Raw genomic sequence first — 18320 nt, 5'->3', positions numbered from 1 at the left:
AACATGCCCTGCCTGAGTGTTCTTCTGCAGAAATACCCTTTCCTAGGCCTCAGCTCCAGGTCCCCTCAAACAAAAGACCTGCATAAACCTTTCTTTGACATCGTGTGTCCTGCCTCCATGTTCTCCTGGGGATGTGCCCCCTCTCATATGTACTTAGAGCCTATTCAAAATGGTGCCAGAAGCCTGGAAGTGTGGAAGGAACCCCAAGAGGGACCAGCACCACTTGAAAGTGACTCCTGTGCCAAGGAGAAAGGAAGATAATAACACACATCAGTCTGATGGTGGCCCCAGCAATGGGCTGTGGGCAGACAGCCCACCAGCCAATGCTTCTCAGGAGAAAATATGGAAAAAATCACCCTGCAGTTCAGTGCTATCACATTTCAGGAAACACCCAGTCTGACTCAATTCAAGCCTAAGGCAGCCCCAGACTGGCCCCCTAACAACACAGGGACCAAACCCTGACCACAACCAGCAAAGAGAGCCATTGCAGACAGCTGGACTGAAGGCAAAAGTGACTCAGACACAATAGAATGGCACATGCAATGCACATTGGAGACACTCTTGAAGCACCTGGTTCTGATAAGCAGGACAGTGCACTGCATGGCACTACGTGATCTCTTCTTCATAAGGCTACTATTTTCATGAGCAGGAGACATAGATGACTTTCCTAATACATAGAAACAGACACAGAGAGTTAGATAAAATGAGGAGATAGAGGAATATGGCCCAAATGAAAGAACAGGACAAAATCAGAGCAAGAGAGCTAAATGAAATGGAGAAAAGTAATATGCTTGAGAGTTTAAGTAATGGTCATGAAGATAATCCCTAGACTTGAGAAAAGAGTGGAAGACCTCAGTGAGATCCTCAACATGAAATTAGAAAACATAAGAAAGAACCACTCAGAGTGAAGAACTCAATAACTGAAATGAAAAACACACTAGTATAAATAGTAGACTAGAGAAAACAGAACAGATCAGCAGTTTGGAGCACAGAGTAATGGAAAGCAAACTGAACAAGTGAGAGAAAAACAGTACAAAATGAAAATAGACTCAGCAACACCATCAAGTATAATATTTGTATTATAGGGATCCCAAAAGAAGAGAGAAAAAACAGGTTAGAAAACTTATTTGCAGAAATAATAGCTGAAAACTTCCTGAATCTAGGAAGGAAACAGAAATCCAGATCCAGTAAGTACAGAGAGCCCCCCACCCCAAATAAACCTAATGAAGTCCACACCAAGACACATAGTAATTAAAATGGCAAAAGTAGTGTTAAAAAGAGAACTTTAAAAGCAGCAAAAGAAAACAGGTACATACATAGGAAACTCCCTAAGGCTATCAGCTGATTTTTCAGCAGAAACTTTGCATGCCAGAAGGGAGTGGCATAATATAAACGAAATGCTGGAAGAAAAAAAATGCAGCCAGGAATATTCTATATAGCAAGGCTATCATTCAGAATAGAAAGAGAGATAAAGAGTTTCCCAGACAAACAAAAGGTAAACAAATTCATGATTACCAAACCAGCCCTAAAAGAAATGTTAAGGAAACTATTTGAGTGGAAAGGAATGAGCAGAAGTAAGAAAAGTGGGAAGCACAAAAGCAGTAAAATTAAGTATACCTATAAAAATCAGTCAAGGGACTCACAAAATAAAAGAATGGAAAATATATATCATATACCCAAAATGTGGGGTTGGGGAGAGAGGAGTAAAGAATGGGCTTAAATGTAAGGGACCATCAACTTAATATAGACTACTGTATGCATAAGATGTTATATACAAACCATTGCTATTAGGTAATCACAAATCAAAAACCAGTAATAGATATGCAAAAAATAAAGAGAAGAGAACCCAAGTGTATCACTAAAGAAAGCCAGAAAACTATGGGAGAAAAGAGCAATAGAAGAAAGAAATAGAGAAGAACTACAAAAATAATCATAAAACAAGTAACAAAATGGCAGTATGTACATACCTATCAATAATTACTTTGAATGTAAGTGGACCAAATGCTCCAATTAAAGGACCTGCAATAGGGATGCCTGGGTGGTTCAGTCAGTTTAGCTTCCAACTCATGATTTTTGGCTCAAGTCATGTTCTCAAGGTTCATGGGATTGAGCCTGGTGTCCAGCTCTGCACTGTCAGTGCATAGCCTGTTTAGGATTCTTCCTCTCTCCCTCTCGCTCTGTCCTTTCACCACTTGTGCACTCTCTCTCTCTTTCTCTTTAAAAATAAATAAATAAACTTAAAAAATTTTTAAATACATGTGGAATGGTGGAATGAATAAATAAGCAAGACATATTTATATGTTGCTTACAAGAGACTCATTTCAGACCTAAAGACACATGCAGATTGAAACTGAAGGGATGGAAAAGCACTTATCATGCAAATGGTAGTGAAAAGAAAGCTGGGGTGGTAATACTTATATTGGACAATCAGAAATGAAACAAAAGAGAATTATAAGAGAACATTATGTAAAATTATATGTCAACAAATTGGACAACCTAGAACGAATGACTAAATTCCTAGAAACATATAACCTGAATCAGGAAGAAATAGAAATTTGAGCACTAATTACCAGCAATGAAATTAAATCAGTAATCAAAAATTCCCAACAAATAAAAGTCCAGGATCAGATGGCTTCACAGATGAATTCTATCAAACATTTAAAGAAGAGTTAATACCTATTCTTCTCAAACTATTCCAAGATATAGGAGAGGAAGGAAAACTTCCAAATTCATTCTGAGTCCAGCATACCCTGATTCAGAAACCAGATAAAGACACTGCAAAAAGAGAGAACCACAGGCCAGTATCTTTGATGAGCATAGATGCAAAATCCTTAACAAAATACGAGCAAACCTAACCCTACAATACATTGAAAAAAGTAATAATTCACCACAATCAAGTGGGATTAATTGCTGAGATACAGGGTGAATCAATATTTACAAATGATACATCACATCAACAAGAGAAAAAATAAAAACCATATGATCATTTCAATAGATGGAGAAAAAGCATTCAACAAAATATAGCATCAGTTCATGATAAAAACTCTTAACACAGTAGGTTTAGAGCGAACATATGTCAACATAATAAAAGTCATATATGAAAAACCTACAGCTAACATTGTACTCAATGCTGAAAAAGTGAGAACTTTTCCATTGAGATCAGGAACAAGGATGTCAACTCTCACCACTTTTATTCAACATAGTACTGGAAGTCCTATCCAAGAAATAGAAATAAAAGGCATCCAAATTGGTAAGGAAGAAGTAAAACTTTTGCTCTTTGCATAAGACATGATACTATATATAAATAATCCTAAAGACTCCACCAAGAAACTACTGGACCTGATAAGTGAATTCATTAAGGTCTCAGGATACAAAATCAATGTACAGAAATCTGTTGCATTTCTATACACTAATAATGAGGCAGTAGAAAGAGAAATTAAGAAAACAATCTTATTTACAATTGTATCCAAAATAATAAAATAACTAGGAATAAACTTAACCAAGAAGGTGAAAGACCTATACTTTGAAAACCTTAAAATATTGATGAAAGAAACTGAAGAAGACACAAACCAATGGAAAGATTCCATATTCATCAATTGGAAGAACAAATATTGTTAAAATTTCCATACTACCCAAAGAAATCTGATTTAGTTTAATCCTTATCAAAATAGCAACAGCATTTTTCACAGAACTAGAACAAATAGTCCTAAAATTTGTATGGATCCACAAAAGGCCCTGAGTAGCCAAAGAAATCTTGAAAAAGAAGAATAAACTGTAGGTATCACAATCCCAGATTTCAAGTTATACTACAAAGCTATAAGTGATCAACAACAGTATAGTATTGGCACAAAAATAGACACATAGATCAGAAACAGAGAGCCCAGAAATAAACCTACGATTATAGGGTCAATTAATCTTCAACAAAGGAGGCAAGAATATACAATGGGAAAAAAGAATCTCTTCAACAAATGGTGTAAGGAAAACTGGACAGCTACATGCAAAAGAATGAAACTGGAATACTTTTTTACACTATATACAATAATAAACTCAAGATGAGTTAAAAACTTAAATATAAGACCTGAGACTATTAAAAATATTACAAGAGAGTACAGGCAGTAATATCTCTGACTTTGGCCATAGCAACATTTTTCTAGATATGTCTCCTGAGGCAAGGGAAACAAAAGCAAAAATAAACTATTGGAATGATATCAAAATAAGAAGCTTCTGCACAGCAAAGGAAACAATCAACAAAACTAAAAGACAACTTACTGAATGGGAGAAGATATTTGCAAGTAACATATCTGATAAAAAGTTAGTATCTAAAATATATAAAGAACATATACAACTCAACACCCCAAAAATAAATAATCCAATTAAAATTTGCAGAAGACATGAGCAGACATTTTGCTAGAGAAGACATACCAATGGCCAACAGACACATGAAAAGCCGCTGTGGAAAAAAGCATGGGGGTTTCTCAAAAAATTAAAAATAGAATTACCATATGATCCAGTAATTCCACTAAGGGTATCCACCCAAAGAATATGGGAACAACTAATTCAAAAAGATATATACACCCGTATGTTTATTGCAGTGTTATTTGCAATAGCCAAAATATGGAAGCAGTCCAAGTGCCCAACAATAAATGGATTGATTAAGAAGACATATTATATATATATATATTACACATACATATTATATGTATTACGTATACATCTTATATATATTATCTTATCATCTTATATCATCTTATATATATATGTCTTATATGTATTACATATATGTATCCATATATATTCCATACATATCTATATATATGTCATATATATGGAATATTACTAAGTTATAAAGAAGCATGAAATCTTGCCACTTGCAACAACCTGGATGGATCAAGAAAGTATGATGTTAAGTGAAATAAGTCAGAGAAAGACAAATAAAATATGATTTCACATATGTGAAATATGTGGCTAAGAAACAAAACAAAGGAAAAAAAGAGACAAACCAAAACCAGGCTCTTAACTATAGAGAACAAACTGATGGCTACCAGAGGGGAGGTGGATAGGGAGAATCAGTAAAATAGGTGAAGTGAATGGGTCAAGAGTACACTTCTCACGATGAGCACTGAGTAATGTATAGAATTGTTGAATCACTGTATTGTACACCTGAAACTAATATAACACTGTGCGTTAACTACACTAGAATTTTTTTAAAAAGCTGATACTTTGGTGCACCAGTTAACAAACATTTGGATTAGGATTTTCAGATGATTTGAATTTAAACAAAATGCAACCCAAATTTGGAAGACTGACATTAATAATTATTGATCGTTAGTATCAACAATTATCAATTAAAGATCATTATCATAATTAACAATACTTATTGATCATTAACTGTGTACCAGGATTGTGCTCAACATTGGGGATATAGTGATGAGCCAGACATATGTGGTTCCTAAATTAATGGAGCCTTCTTTCTTTCTTTTTTTTATTTTAGAGAGAGAGAGAGAGAAAGAGAGAAAGAGCAGGGGAGAGGAGCAGAGGGAGAGAGAGAGGGAGAGGGGGAGAGAGAGAGAGAGAGAGAAAGAGAGAGAGAGAGAGAGAGAGAGAGAGAGAGAGAGAGAGAACCTCAAGGGGGTTCCATGCTCAGTGTGGAGCCCAGTGCTGGGCTCTATCGTATACCCTGGTATCATGACCTGAGTCAAAATCAAGAGTCAGACACTGAAATAACTGAGCCACTCAGGCACCCCAGAGCTTTCATTTTAGTGAAGGAGACTGGCAATAAAGTGAACAAATACACAAATAAATTGTATATTATTACAAATACAAAATATGAAATAGATTGCATGAAGAGAGAATAATTTTTGTGTGTGCTAGATAATACACCATGTCTCAGATAGGTTGACATTCAACTGCTGACATGTGCTGAAGTTGGATTCAGACCAATCCAGTTTCAAATTTTCCATTTCTATTGCCTTCCAATAGGTGGTTGGAGTAAATGGAGTAAACAGGTGGTTGAAGTAAATAAGTCCCCTTCAGACCCCAAGATTCTGAGTTTCTTGTGACATTGGCTTTCGTAGATGTCAATGATGTAATTGTAAAACTGCCTTCATACTGATTTTTAAACTGTTTTTAATATTATTAGATTTTCCTAATTAAATATGGCTTTAAAATTAAAATAAAAAGAGAGATGGTAAAGCATAGGCTATGGGAATGGTGGGATTATTAATCTAAAGATATTATCTTACATTTTGTAATACGTATCCTTTGTATTCAAATGCTGCTATTAAAGTTGATATTATCCACCAAATGAAAGTCGTTGACTAAGGAGGAGGAGGCATTTGATGAAATACTTGCTGCAAAATCACATAGAGCATAATTTTGTCTGAAGAGTAGACCTGGTTAGAATACTCACAATACGTAATTTTTGATATATTCCTCCTAGATTATGCTGTAGCATTCTATTAAATAATTACTGGCAGTTTAACTGCAAGATACCAAAAGGAGATAGCTGTGGGCATGAGACACATTCTAAGTTTGCACTTCAATGACCTGAATTCAAGTCCCAGTTCAGAGCCTCAGTTTCCTTTTTTATCTGCAATGTGGGCATACCATTGTTGAGTTCACAGGATTCAAGTGTTGAAGACCAAAATGCAGTGCTGTGCTTCTAGAGGAGAAATGTAACTTGTTGTAACACTAATCCTTTAAGAATGATACTTTCTTTGCTCACTCAGTGTTCAGAAATAATTTCTTTAATAATTCCTAAATGATGAATTTTGTATATATAGTTAACTTAGGCATGTTATATTTCAAATTACATATAGTTTTGTATATCCTTTATCTCAACAATAAAGAATGGCCACTGTGGCAAATGGCATTTTATTTTGGAAACTCTTTTTTGTTTGTTGCCCTGCTGATTTTCTGTGCCCCATGCCATTCCTGAATCACACCTGTGGAATCAAAACTGGACTTCTCTTTGTTCTAGGGCTTAAGCTACTTTTAGGGAGCCTTCCTTCTTTATCTGCATTTGCCTAAACTACATCTTCCACATTTATGGATTTCTATTGCTCTGGCTCTCACTGTTTCTAATTTGGTCCTGAATAGATTTTTGGGAGGTACAGATTTAGGATTGTTTGTTCTCTTTTAATGGGTATTGTACAAGATGCCTACCTGTAAGCCAGGGGTTACATCCTTCTCTAGCAGGGGAAAGGTCATCTGGATTGTTTTGGATGTTGCCTGTAAGTGAATAGCTTTTAGGTTGGTCACCACCTGAGAAAGCTTTCCCTGCTGTGTAGAAGTCATGACTTTAGGACACTTACTGGGCTGCACATACTCGAAGATTTCTCTAGTATGCTACGGTCTGAGATTTATTGTTTAACTATTTTGAGCCCAGTATGTGCAGGTTATGAAAATGTTTTATAATCTTTAAACTTATCATTATGGAAATGTGCTAAGTGCTAAGCACTCTTCCATGTGCTGAGAGATATAGTCATTTATATTAATTATATTATCTAATGTTACAAAAAATAATACCTTTGGAGGGACTTCGAGCTGTTAAAATTATCTTTTTTTAAAATTTTTTTTAAAGTTTATTTATTTATTTTGAGGGAGACAGAGATAGTGCAAGTGGGGAGGGGGCAGAGAGAGGGAGACAGAGAATCCCAAGCAGGCTGCATACTGTCAGACCGGAGCCTGATGTGGGGCTCAAACTCACAAAACCGTGAGATCATGACCTGAGCCAAAACCCAGAGTCGGATGCTTAACCGACTGAGCCACCTAGGTGCCCTAACATTATCTTTTAATGGCTAAGTAATAAAGATTGTGTAAATACTTGACATCAGTGGTTCTCAAAAATAGATGCTCCCCAGATCAGAAGCATCAGCATCACCTGGGAACTTGTTGGGAATGCCCACTGAATCAGAAACTTCGGGGGTGACTCCCAGAAATGTGTGTTTAACAAGACCTCTAGGTTATTCTGATGTTGCTACAGTTTGAGACTTACTGTTTGCAACATGTCCCTTAGAGAGAAGAGAGTGAGGAGGATCTGGGGTGGTAGGTAGGGACAGGGGAGAAGAATTTTGATAATGTAAGGAGAAAACAAGAAAATGGTACTCCACCATGGCTCTCCACCATGGAAGGAGCGCGACTGGCAGGAACACTCCAGTTAAGGAACATGAAAAGCCTGGATTTTATCACCTGAGCAGAGAGTGTCCAGATGGACAGAGACACGAACAATAAAAAGAACGAATTTAAAAACTACTGAAAACTCACCTCAGGTGTGTCATTATTTGCTCAGAGATGATTGTCTCAACAGTGCCAAACACGGCAGTGTCCAACATGCTTTTGGGAGCCTTCGTACAATGCATACTCCAGCAGATGTTGTGGTATCATACAGTCCTTTATCCTGCAATAACTGACATATCTGTTGGCTTTGTTCTCCCAATTTTTTTTGTTGGTAACTTGTTACACTGAAGGTGTCATCTGCAGTAATTCACAGACCACAGCTATAAACAAGGTGGGGCAACATAACTGCCAAGGAAACTTTAACTTGGTTGGTAGAATTATTCTTTGTAACTCTCCTGAAAGACATTCTGGTCTCCTTGAATGTCTTTTGCCAGTGATCTGTCTTTTGTCAGTGATCTGCTCAGGGAGTAAAAGTCAGTGTAAGTTTTGTTTCATTACTTATGATGAACATCTTTGTGTAAAGGTTTCTTTTTCCAAGTTGCTAAAATTTGTCATATTTTTGCTTTCTTGGTCGGTTCATGGTGCTTACAGATGTCAGCATATGGTATATAGAATTTCTCCTGTGATGTTCTCATTAACTTATATTAGTGTTCAAGCCATTAAATTTGGATTTAGAATATAAAGAGAAAATAAACCAAACCTTTGTTTCATTTTTGATATTGTGTGCCATCCAGATCTCTCCCTCTCAAAGGCAAAAGCCTGGCTGGTCATTAATACATTCATTCTTCTCTAATTACTACTTGTAGGAGCTTCCAACTACACTTCCAAATTAAATTATGTCATGTTGCTGTTAAATAAAAACAAATCATTCTTCATTTAGTAAATGATGCACCTTAGGGACTCTCAATAAATATTAATTAGACTATATTTCATGTAGTTGATTTTCTTTGAATTACACACTCTGCATCCACATAGAACAAATCTTTAGAAACAATGGTGGGTAGGTTTGCTTTGGAAAGAATGTCAAGTATGTGCTTGGATACAGTAAAAATGAGGGCACTGTGGAAGGAGTCAAGGGAAGCATAATAAATTTTAAATCACAACTGTGAATTTGGTTATGACTCGGCAAAATTTGTAATGTTCCTCCAACTGGTTAATAAGCTGTAATTAAACTGAATACACTTTTTCTTTCTCTTAGTCTTTCTTTTTCCTTTCTTCTCTTTACTTTTATTTACTTACAGTACACACAGATCAATTATGAAAATGAAATGTATTAATAACTACTTTGTAAAATTGGAATTTTTATACAGTTAAGTTGTAATTTTTACATGTTGTCATTGTATTCTCAGACAGGTTACCTTATACCTAGGCTTTTTCGTTTTTCCTATAGCAAAACTTCTGTGAAATTCAGTTCAGAAAGGTAGTATTTCACCTGTTCATTTACCATTCATTAACACCTATTGATTGTCTACCATGTTGCAGACACTGCTATATGCAGGGGATGCCTGTGATCCCTTAATATGTAAAAGACACATTTATAGACACAAAAAGAAAATATATGTGAAGAGGAAATAGAAGGCTATCTAAGACTTTAAGTAACCCAAGTGTTCTACAGGTAGTCATATTCACTCCACAATGTTGTGATGTAGAGCAATGTTAAAGACTGGAGAACTGAGGCTCAGAGATGTTAAGTGAGTTTTACTAGGTAACAGCATTAAGGTGGTGGAGGTGGAATATGAACCCAGGAAAGTTTGCTCTAAAACTTGGGATCTTAAATGTATTGCCAAACTGTCTCACTCCAAATAGATATTATGGAGGTATGGTTATAAATTGTATATGTGTAGTCTCTTACACTTTTACTTTATTCTAGGGTTGTTTCAAGGTTATACAAATACAAATAGTTCCCGTATTTAAGTATCTTCCAGCCCCATGGAAGAGACAAATAAGATATAATATTAGATACATGTACAAAGTCCTACAACATTTGAGCTGTGTATGGAAAAAGACAAAAGCATTTACCCGAAAGGAAAGAGTTAAGTTGAGAGGAAAGTATTCCAGACACATTGCAATATATGGAAAGGCACAGACTTTGTAATTCCAGTATTATAGAGACAATGTTTTTTGGGGTATAAGAATCTCTTAGTGTTTTTTTAAAAAAAAGAATATTGAGCAAGAGAAAGAGGTGTTCTAAGGTTATTCTAAGTGTCCATACAAGAAACTGTATCATCATCTCCAGTTTACAGAAGAAATCGACATATGGAGACATTAACATTCAATTTCTTGAAGCTAATGAAGCCAACAATAAAATTTTCTTCTAAATCTAAATCTGGTAGCCTTATACTACTCTAAAGTCATAGTCAGTTGTGGAAAATCAAGCTCATCAGGATGTGAGGGCCGTGGAGGGCAAACTGAGAAAGCTAGGGAAGAAGTGATAATGAGCAAGTAGTCAAAAAGCTTATTGGTGAGAAAGGTCACATTGAGAAAACAGTACTTTTTGGATGACCTCAACTAGGATGTTGTCATGGAAGCTTAAGCAGTAGAGAAGATTTTAGAATGGTATTATTGATAACATTATAGTAAACATTGAGAAATATTCACATAACATTGAGGATTAGTAGAAAGTTAAGTAGCATATATTTTTTAAGCAGCAAAAAGAAGGGTTTGTAGAATGACATAGAAATAATAATTGAATGGATAAATCCCATGTTCAGGATGGTTTAGAAGGCAAGTAGACTTAGGAAGTCCTTGAGTTACCATACCCAGCAGCATTAGTAATATCATGCACCTGGAATCAAGAAAGACACTTAACATTATTTCTCCTAGTTTCTCTGCCCATAAAATGAAGAAATATGAGCTAGGTGATAGTAAGATTATAAGCATAAGTGACTACTTGGCTGGTTATAGCCAAGATGTTTTGAATAATAGATTGATTTATTCTGCCTACCACTCTGTTTCAGCTACACTGGTTTTCTTGTTATTTTTTGAATAGACCAAACAGAGGCACCTGGGTGGCTCAGTCAGTTACGGGTCCAACTTAGGCCCAGGTCATGATCTCACAGTTTGTGAGTTCGAGCCCCGCGTCGGGCTCTGTGTTGACAGCTCAGAGCCTGGAGCCTGCTTCAGATTCTGTGTCTCCCTCTCTCTACCTCTCTCCCACTCACACTCTGTCTCTTTCTCTCAAAGATAAATAAACATGAATAGACCAAGCATAATTTCACCCCAAAGTCTTTCTGTTCCTTTCTGTTCCTCCTCACCTAGATATTTACATGGCTTTCTTTCCTTTCATTTAGGTTTCTGCTTTCTTAGGAAGGTTTTCCCTCACCAGTTATTTAAAATAGATACCTTCACACTCAATTCATATTATCATAGTTTATTCTTCTATGTAGAACAGAATTTTCCACCATATTGTATATTTATTTGTCTCCCCCACAGGGTGAGGATTCTTTTTAATGTAATAACCTTGGCACCACAAGGCACACAGTGAGTACTCATTAAATATTTATTGGATCGATGAATGTCTGAATCAATGATTGGAATGGGTTTTCTTGAATTGTGCAAAATTGTCCTATTTTAATCAGTAATTATATAAGGACATACACGGCAGCTTATCAACAGCAAGGGAGGAACTTCTGGGATGATGGCAGAGGGAGTAGATGTGTTAGGAAAAGCTCTATGCAAATTTTTAACACAATGCTTGTAATATAGATACAATAAACAGGATTTCTCTTTACCGTATGTCCATGAAGTCATTTGAATCAAACAGGTGGAAAGCACAAAGCTTGGAATCTCTACTGTGATGCACTACAGCATTATGATCCAGAAAGATTTTGAAAACAAGATGTGCTACATCTAGGAAAAAGAAATGTAACAGGAAAACTGTAAAATCTACACTTGGGTTTTTAAAGCATTGTATGAGTATATAATAGGTGAAGTTATTATGAATTAAAAGTAATTCATAATAAAACAAATCTAGCCTAGCCAAAACCTAGAGACTTTAGTCTAGCCTAATTGTATTAGGCTGTTATAAAATTTAATTCAGTATTTGGCTTTACAAACAAAAATATGGTGTGCAGGTACAGTGATAATTACTTCATGTTACTCTGATTTAAATAAGCACATCTGGAATATACTATTTTTTAAATGTGTATTCATTTTAGAGAGAGAGAGAGAGAGCAGAGGGGGCGCAGTACGGGGAGGGGCAGAGAGAGAGGAAGACACAGAATCTGAAGCAGGCTCCAAGTTCTGAGATGTCAGCACAGAGCCAGAGCTGGATGCAGGGCTCGAACTCACAGACTATGAGATCATGACCTGAGCTGAAGTTGGCTGCTTAACGAACTGAGCCACCCAGGTGTCCCTGGAACATACTCTTCAGCTCATTCATTCGTTTGCTTAGTAACTTTTTACTGAGTATCCACTATAGTCTTAGGGACTATTCTACACTTAAGGTACAACAGTAAATACACTCCGCATCTGATTTCTCTTTGTGATGGTATGCATTTCTAGCCCTGGAAAGCTACTGACTTCTCTGTAACTTGTTTTCATGGATGCATCAACAAATTCACATGCATTTAGCCAGAGTAAATATGACAAAGATGTAAAGAATGAAGTTTTCTTTATGTGTTTGAAGATATGTTTTTTTGAGAGAGGGAACAAATGAATTCCACCTTGCTTTGAAATTGAGAACTAAGACCAACAGATGAATTTAAGTGTGAAATAGGATTTAAGTCTGTACGTCCAAATTAACTGGCTCTTAACATTATTCCCTACAAAGCATTGATCTTTCCATCCCTGAATGTTTAGCAGAGTCTCAATGGCCATTGTTAAGAGAAGTTTAAACATTATTTATTAAAAGCTGGATGAGGGCATTTCCAATTTTGAATTTTTGTGAAAATGAATTACAGTTTTTGGAAAAGATTCCAAAAGAACAAGAGAATTGTGGTAAGTGGGTGGCTGTCAGAATGTGTTTAGAAGGAGAAATTTTAGAGTCTGTGGTCTTGGGATTGTAAACATTCTGATTGATTTACAAGGCCCTTCGTAAGACTGTGCTTGTTGTTTTATAAAGCCAGGAGAGGTGAAGCGGGGTGCTGATATTGAAGACAGTAAAAAAAAAAAATGAGACTGGGCTGTAGAAAAAGAGTGAGGATGGAATAGAGTGGAAGATTGTGAGTTGGTGCCTGAGACGACTGAGCTTTGCCTGAAATGAGAGTGGGTAAAAGTTGTTTGCATGACGGATGTGGAAATTTTAAAAAGCCCGAGGTCATAGCAGGATTTCCTAATTGGTTTCATAATCACACTTTTTTCTTTGGAGAGTGGGAAACAGTGCAGTTGGAACTGGAGATGATTTAAAGAAAGAGATGATATTAGCATGAATAGGGTTTTCTCAAAACTAACATGGGAGGAGCTCTTGGGAAGAAGATCAAGGTATTAAGATGACTATTGACATACTTAGAAATATCAAAATGACCAGATGAAATAAGGGTGGAAAGAACCTCTGGACTATTGTCCTAAACTGTGTGGTCACTGAGTTATAGAAATTACTAGATAGGGAAATTTGTGGCCAGGATAATAATTAGGGATAATAGGATGATGGAAGCAGCGATCTGGCAGAAAGGCTAGGAGGACTTGTCAGGGAAGTATCTCTGACAGCTTGATGTGAAAATTTCTGAGAAGGCTTATTTTTGCAATTATAGGAGCATAGCTCCTGAAATTCTGCTGATTATGCCAACATTTATTTGAGAAAATAATTTTTTGGGTGATGAAAAGACCTTAGCTTCTTAGAATGACCAGAAGGGATGAACAGAAATAATGTTAGGTTTTAATTTGGGCAGAAGTAAAGATGAACTTAGGAAAGCAGTGTGATTCCACAAAGCTTGAATAACAGATAGAGTTAACTTGAGAAGATAGGTTGAGGCTATCTTATGAGAGGGCAAAGTTGTGCTTTAAGATCAAACTAATTGAGTAATGGAAGTTTGCATATTATGCTATCAGTCATATGCCTTGCTTTATCCATGGCAAAATACACTGGTTAAGAGCACAGAATATCTAGTTGGACCTCCTGGTTTGAATCTATGATCCATAATTTACTACCATCTAACTTTGGGCAAGATATTTAACATGTCTGTGACATGGTTTTCTCATTTGTAAAATGAAAAATTAATAATAACACCTCTGAAAGTTGTTGTGTGTATTAAAATGACTTAACGTATGTAAAAACAAATGAAAAAACTGATAAAAAAAATCAAAGTCTTGGCACATAATGAGAGATATATATGAGATAGTTAATATTCTGAATAGATGACCAATTGGACTAGTGTGACTTTTTGTATTTTCCATTGCTGTTGAATCTTATTACTGTAGTTCTTGATAAGGGGCAACAGTAAAAAATGCAAAACCTCTTAGTTAGGTATTTCTCTGGGGGCTTTGTTTATCATGGCTATTTTCTTTAAAGCACAAATAAGTAAGTGGAAGATTTATCTTTCATTTGCCTGCTCTTATAAGACTGGCAGAATGAATGACCATTTTAAAAAGTGGTTTTATCTGTCTTTTTGGAAATGTCTATGCACTCTTTTTGTTATCAGAGATTTTAAATGCTGGAGCCACTTGTTTTCTTACATTATCAACGTTCTCCATGACATCAAAAGTGCCCTTTTACTCTAATTTGATCATTCTCTGTATCAGTCTTCAGTAACTTAGGGATCCATGTTTTCATAAATGCAATCAAATCATCTCCTCCTTCAGAATTCACCGACCCTGGAGTCTAGCAACACACAATCGAGTTTGGTTTTTTAGCCGCTCAATCTTGTTTAGCAAAACTTGATTAGATTCTATCATCCTACTCATTAAAGATTCCATCTGTTTAAAACTTCTTTTCTGTTTGTAACAAAATTCTTTTCTTGTATTCGGTTTTCTTTTTGACTTACTATTTGAATTTTGTAATCCCCAAACAATGTCTCCAACGTGTTTTTTTTTTTCTTTCTCTTTTGAAAAAAAAATGTTTATTTTTCTCTCTAGAGAAGTTTAATCACTTTCTAGCTATAAGTCAAGAATTCCAGGTAGGCTGCCCCACTTGGTAGTGCACAGGGCTGGGTTAAAATGAAACCTAAAGAGCACACAACATCAGGAGTCAGTCGGTTTGGTTAATAATCCAAGACACAGAAAGATGGAAGGATTGTGAACAATGGTACCAAAAAATTTAGTCAAGGGAGATTTCAAAAATTTAACTGGAACATCTGTATGGAGGGGAGAAGCTTTGGGGATGGATTGCACAGGAGAAGGCGAATATTGTAGTCCTTCAAAAGGGCCATGATCATGAATTGGAAAACATGACCAAAACAGGTAGTATAGTGAGATGGATATGGGATCTGGAAACAGAATTCTTTCTTCTCAAGCATGAACTCCATCATTTTACTTTTTGGCCAAGTGATACAAAGTCTCTGAATTTCAAAATATTTTCCTATGAAATGAGAAGAAGTGTACCTACCATTGAAGGTTAATTTAGATAGATAGTGTGGAATTCCTGGTTCATCAATATATACTTCATATTTCTCTTAGAGGGTTACATTTTTCTGGCTCCTAGATACATCTTTGAATGTGATCTACTGCAACTGCTCTTAGAGAATCAAACTTCAGCCATAGTGAACCATGTTCTGAATCTTGAAGACATTGCACTTACCTAGAATGCTTAGATTCCCGCATGGTCAACTCTGTCAATCAATTCTTTTTTAAAAACAATTTTTTAATGTTTATTTTTGAGAGAGAGAGAGAGAGCAAGTGGAGCAGGGGCAGAAAGAGAGGGACAGAGGGTCCAAAGCAAGTTCTGCATTGACAGCAGTGAGCCCAATGTGAAGCTCAAACTTGTTAACTGTGAGATCATGACCTGAGCCGAAGTCGGACGCTCAACTGAGCCACCCAGGTGCCCCTTGTCAATCAATTCTAAGTTTACTGTCTCTTCTCAGAGAGTCCTCCCTTATCCAGTCAGTCTATAGTATGGATATAACTTTGTTTTTCTCACAGTATATACTATTTTTTTGAAATTATCTTGCTCATTTATGTACATGTTAATTGTTTGTCTCTCTCACTGGAATGAAATTCCTTGGGAATCAGAGCTGCTTTATCTCATATTCTCAAAGTCTAAAGCTATCTTTTTCACAGAGAGGCAATAAATAATTATTTGTTGAACTAATTACTAACTTAATTATTAATTAACTTAATAAATATGTGTAAAGTAAATATGTGTATTCAAGACATAACAGCTGTTACTAAGTACCAAGAAGCATCACCCTGGGGATAGTTGCGAGTAGCTTAAATAAGAAGTAACTTACCTTTCTTCTTTGGGGCTGTTTGAATTGAATTGGATGGCCCAAATTCACAGTATTAATTCTTTCTCTGTGAAATACTAGACACTACAATTGACAGGAATGTGTTTGGTATAAATAATACAATTCAAATTAGCAAATGCACATTGATTACTAGTTACATACAAAGTATATAGAACACAAAGATGAATAAATTGTGTACAGTTTACAATAAACAAACATATAATTTTAAATATAAAAAGGTTTGAAAACATATGATCAAATAATAATAAAATAAATCATTAGAGCTTTTCCTTGATGTTTTATTTTTCATTATGAGGAAGTCCAGTTGCTTAACATATAACAGTGACAGAGAGGTTGATGGCTGTTGAAGACTAATTGGCCATGCATGAGAGCAGGAACTGAGAGAAAGTAGATTCTGGTATTCAGCCAAAAGAATGATATCTGCTCTTAGGTGCAAATGGATTAGAGTATATCTCTAGGTTACTAAAATCTTCTAAGTTCTAGAGTTTTCTGTAGCTCATTCAACTAATATCAAAATGTCTTAGTATAATGTCTGATGCCAAGTTAACTCTCAATAAATATGAATTAAATTAATTAGTGAATGAAAATACAGAGGCAACCAGAAACATAGCATCTCATGAGTATATTTTTCTGTGGATCTCAAATTGAGGTGTTGCAAGTTGGGTAGCAATTCGTGGATAATATACTTTGATTCTTATTTCATACAACTGAGGCAAGATGAATTTCAAAATGTTTTGAAATTGTCCAATGACTTGTCCAATGACTTGTCCAATGACTTGCAGAGCTGGAAGTCCTGAGATGTTGGATCACTGCCTAATATACTTCTGATGAATGACATTGCCAAAAAATAAAGATTTCATGAAGAAGTGGGATATCAGGTAGGCTAGATGTTCCTAATGTAAAGGAACACAGACCCTAGCTATCACAAGCAAAATGTTGTGGGTATGTTGTGTGTGCTTTGTGTGTGTTTTTGCTAATGACAGAGACCATAGCATTCTTCAGGTACTCAAGATTGCCCATGTGACTCAGGAAAAATTAAAAATGATCAAATTAGGTCTTGAATTTGGAGAGGCTGAAGGTGAAGTTGGCGTTCTAGTGAGGTAGCAATGCTTATGGCTGCTTCAGGGAATATTGAGTTGTTTAATTCTGGCTTGAACATAGGATTATCTCCTGGTAATTAAGTACCTATATACCTCAAGCTAAGGTCATTCCAGTTCTGAGAACTTGAAAATTCCCATTACTTCTCTGAAAATTAGTTTTCTCATCTGTAAAATAGAAATAATGAAATCTAGCTTATAAAACTATTTAGGTCTCCTGGCATACAGTGAGTATTCAATTTATGATAATCATTAATATTTTAATTAATGAATTACACTTTAATTAATATATAAGCCCTATTTTCAAAACAATATTGTGAGAAAATGACCAGTAATAAATATGTTACATAGTGTGCAGAACAAATATCAGAATTTAAGAAGTTCTACTACAGAGTGGATGGTCACAAAGTTTTGTACAAAATTTGTTAATCACCTATCAGTGTAAAATTTTCCTAAGCTTTCGGCTACTGAATCTACCTTAAAGAATTGATTCTAAGCAAGTAATTTTAAAAGGGGAAGAAAAGTATATTTATAGTGATGTTCAGTGTTAATTAGTAAAAATGTAAAACTATTTGAAAATCCATCAGAAGAGGATAATTTAGGTAATTCTGAAGACTAACATGTGGGGAAAAGACATATTTTATGATCTAACGGTATTCTATCCTGGAGAATGTTCCATGTAAGCTTGAGAAGACTATGTACTTTT

The sequence above is a fragment of the Acinonyx jubatus genome, chromosome F2 (genome assembly GCF_027475565.1).
Source record: "Acinonyx jubatus isolate Ajub_Pintada_27869175 chromosome F2, VMU_Ajub_asm_v1.0, whole genome shotgun sequence".
Classification (NCBI taxonomy): domain Eukaryota; kingdom Metazoa; phylum Chordata; class Mammalia; order Carnivora; family Felidae; genus Acinonyx; species Acinonyx jubatus.
Note: the sequence above shows the minus strand (reverse complement) of the source record.